The 3672-nt window shown below is 39.8% G+C and overlaps 1 pseudogene across 1 annotated transcript; it reads right to left on the bottom strand.

The window, feature by feature from the left end:
- Positions 1-1943: 1943 nt before the first annotated feature.
- Positions 1944-3034, bottom strand: LOC308511377 (hsc70-interacting protein-like; annotated as a pseudogene). The gene has a single exon. The product of its transcript is annotated as a hsc70-interacting protein-like (transcript).
- Positions 3035-3672: the final 638 nt, after the last annotated feature.

Below are 3672 nucleotides of genomic sequence, written 5' to 3'. Positions count from 1 at the left end.
GGCTTGCTGAGGCCAGATGATGCTTATTTGAGAGATTTTTGGAAAATCTGAAACATGAGCCAAGACAGGCCATTCCTATGGTAAAGCCACTGGAAACAGCTTGGGTGGGCTCCAAAGGTGGGTGAGGCAGGATCTCAGGGAATAATCACGTGGGGGCAGACAGTGTGATCAGGTTGATGGAGTCTCATATGGCCCCCGCCTGCTGGTTCTGTAGGGGAAGGGCCCATCAAAGAACAGTGGCTTCTGCCTAAACTTCTGTCTGGGAGAAAGCTGTCCCTCCAGCTCTCGCCCTGATGCCAAACAATTCAGTTTCTCCCCATATGTCTCTGGTGCCTTTCAAGCTGCTATCCCCACACTGGAGCTAAGAGCAAGTGAGTTCAAGTAAATCTGTACAGGGGCCCTTTAAGAGGAAGTGTCTGGGACTCCAGCAGCCTCAGCCTCCCTCAGCCTCAATTCCCACTGGTTTTTACAGTCAGAAGTTATGGGGACTTCTCTTCCTGGGACTGGAACCCTGGGCTGGGGGGCCTGGTGTGGGACTGGAACACCTCACTCCTCAGAGGGGACCTCCACAGTCAAGATATCCTTCCTGATTCTTATCCAACGCATGTCAGTGTAGAACCAACCTGTTCCATGCCTCCACCCTTCCTACCAGTCTTGATGTGGCTTCTCCTTTAATTCCCTAGTTGCAGGCCTTCCATTCAGCTCTATTTCAGGTGGTTCTGAATTATGATTATTCTGTAGTTTAGTTGTAATTTTGATGTGGTTGTGGGAGGAAGCATTTTTTACCTATTCCAGCATCTTGACTGGAAATCTTAGTTTGTATTTTTGAATAAAAATACATTTGTACATTCCCAATAAATGCAAGAGTCATATACCAATGAACTGTTTTCAGTTTAAATCAGTGAGTCATTTTTACTACTATTCTGTTAAAATCAGGATTTTAGTGCTTGCCATCACCTGATGAGAAGTTAAGAAGCAGTCTTTCTGTGGAGAGTAAGAATACTTGTGTAAAAAATAGAGAAATATCCAATTATGTGAAACTTTGTGTAATAAAATTTGTTTAAAGTTAAAAAACAAATAAAATACAAACCAGCTCTTCACCACAGTGTAAGATTTACATGCTTCTGTACAAGGATACGTGATTTAAAATGTAGTAAGATTGCTGCTGCCCTGCCAAGTAATTTCCGTCCCTACCTAGTTCCTACTACAATACTGGTGGTTCCAGTAGTTTTATGAAAATAAATCATTTTTAAATATAAAGCATTTAAAAAGACAAATCAAAATGCCTCAGTAACTTTGTATTCAAATCAAATTTTATCTATTTAAATGTTACATTTTTCTTCCCACTAATTGGCCTTTATTTTACTCAAACTGAGCAATAAATTTTCCATTCTGAAGTATCTTCTTTGCCCAATTAATTCAAAGGAAAACACCAAAATAATTAGTAAACAAAAATGTAGGGTTTTTAAAAATATATTTTTTACTGATTTTCAGAGAGAAAGGGAGAGAGAGAGAAACATCAATGATGAGAGAGTATCATTGATCAGCTGCCACCTGCACACCCCCTACTGGGGATCAAGCCCACAACCTGGGCATGTGCCCTGTTTGGGAATTGAATCGAGACCTCTTGATTCATAGGTTGACGCTCAACCACTGAGCCACACCAACCGGGCTAACACACCCTTTTTATTTGTTTTGAAATATTAAAGTTTAAAAGTGTTTAAAGTTTGTAATTCCTAGTAGGAGAACATTATCTGAATGAACATTCTAATGGAAAATCACTATAAAATATTACAGCTTTATGTTGGGCAGAGAGGTAAGGATTCTCTTCAAAGCTTTCTTCATGAGAAGTTCAGAGGTACACTGGTTTGTATTTTGCAACATCCATTTGGGAGATTTAGGTTGCTTTTCCTCCAGCAAGGCTTTTATTTGTAAGAAGGGCATTACACTTGACCGCCAAATTTGACTGACAAATTACTGATGAGATTAACAACCTCTGGGTTGCTCTGATATTTTGACATATTTGCCAGGTTCTGGGCCACATCCTGAAAGGCCACTATAACTTCTGGATCCTGCATGGATTCAATAACCTCTGGATCACAAATAATTTCATTGAGCCCAGGCATTCCTACTATTCAGGCATGCCTCTTCCCAATCCAGGCATTCCTCCAGAAAAAAAATTACCAGGCATTCTTCAAGGAAAGCTAGCTGGAAATGAGCCATACAGAGCTCCTGATTGTCCTCTGGCTTCTTCCTCCCTCTTGGCTCTCTCATTTTGTTAGGAGTCTTCTTAACCCTTTCCATTCTTTCTTTGACCTCTCACTCTTCAGGTTTCCACTCATATTTCCTCCAGTGTTCTGCAATTTTCTGGACCCTTGGTTGAACTTCTTTCATCATTGCACTAGCATCTTCATAATCCAATTTACACACAAGGTCAATATAATGGACTGCTTCTTCCCAGTGGTCCAGAAGTCTGTGTGCTCTGCCTCGCCATTTGCAAGGCTGAGCTAAATAACGATTTATTTCAATAACTCTGTCAGTCTCCAACGGCAGCAGCTGGCTTCTGTAATTTGATGAAGACACTGGCTGTCTTGGCATACAGAATGGCCAAGTGAGGATTCAGCTTGATGGCATCTGTGAACAAGTCAATGGCTTTCTGTAGTTCACCATTACTTAGGGCATCAATGGCAGCCACACTTTTATCATTTGCCTGATCCATCATGGCCTTCAGTTATCTCTACACTTTCATCTCTCATTTCTTGAGAGGCATCAGAATTGGGTTCAATCACACCTTCATGGTCATTTCCGAGATCATTTTTCTCACTTAATGTTTCCTCTGATTTTACATTTTCTGCTACCTTCTTACTATCTGTTTTTTCCTTCTTAATATTTTCCTCTGATTTAGTTTTATGAGTAACAGGTAGTACTTTACACCTCCCCATGCTGCGCATCCACTCCCCCAAGAAGGCATTTCCTCAGTATGCAGAATGCTTGGATCCTGCTTACACATTTACACCCAGGCCCAAAGCTCCGTCACTTTGCACAGGTCTATGGTCATGAAGCTGAGGAAGGCCACAGGTGAGGCTGAGGCTTCAGCCTATTTCCAGACTGCAGCACTAGCTCAATGTGACCATGTAGAAGGGGTTTACATACTTTATCTTGCAAATATCTTTTTCACACAGATGTTGGCAAATATTGATATCAATCCAGGAGCTAGGTATTTCCAAGCATATGTTTTTTAAAATTTTATTTTTCAATTACAGTTTACATTCAATATTATTTGTTATTAGTTTAAAGTGCACAGCATAGTGGTTAGATCATGTAAAATATATTTTACAAAGTGTTCCTCCTGATATTTCCACTACCCACCTGACACCATACATAGTTATTACAATATTTTGACTCTATTCCCTATGCTGTGTTTTATATTCTCATGACTATTTTGTAACTATCAATCTCCACTTCTTAATCCTTTTTCCTATTTCACCCAGTCCCCTTCTGGCAACTATGAGTCTGTTCTCTGTATTTATGAGTTTATTTCTGTTCTGTTTGTTTGTTTGTTTGTTTTGTACTTTAGATTCAACATGTAAATGAAATCATATATTTATCTTTCACTGACTGACTTATCTCACTTAACACAAGCATGTGATTTTAATTGAGCATATTTATATC

This window comes from Myotis nattereri (genome assembly GCF_964212035.1).
Source record: "Myotis nattereri genome assembly, chromosome: X".
Lineage (NCBI taxonomy): Eukaryota > Metazoa > Chordata > Mammalia > Chiroptera > Vespertilionidae > Myotis > Myotis nattereri.
Note: the sequence above shows the minus strand (reverse complement) of the source record. Positions and strands in the feature narration are given on the sequence as shown.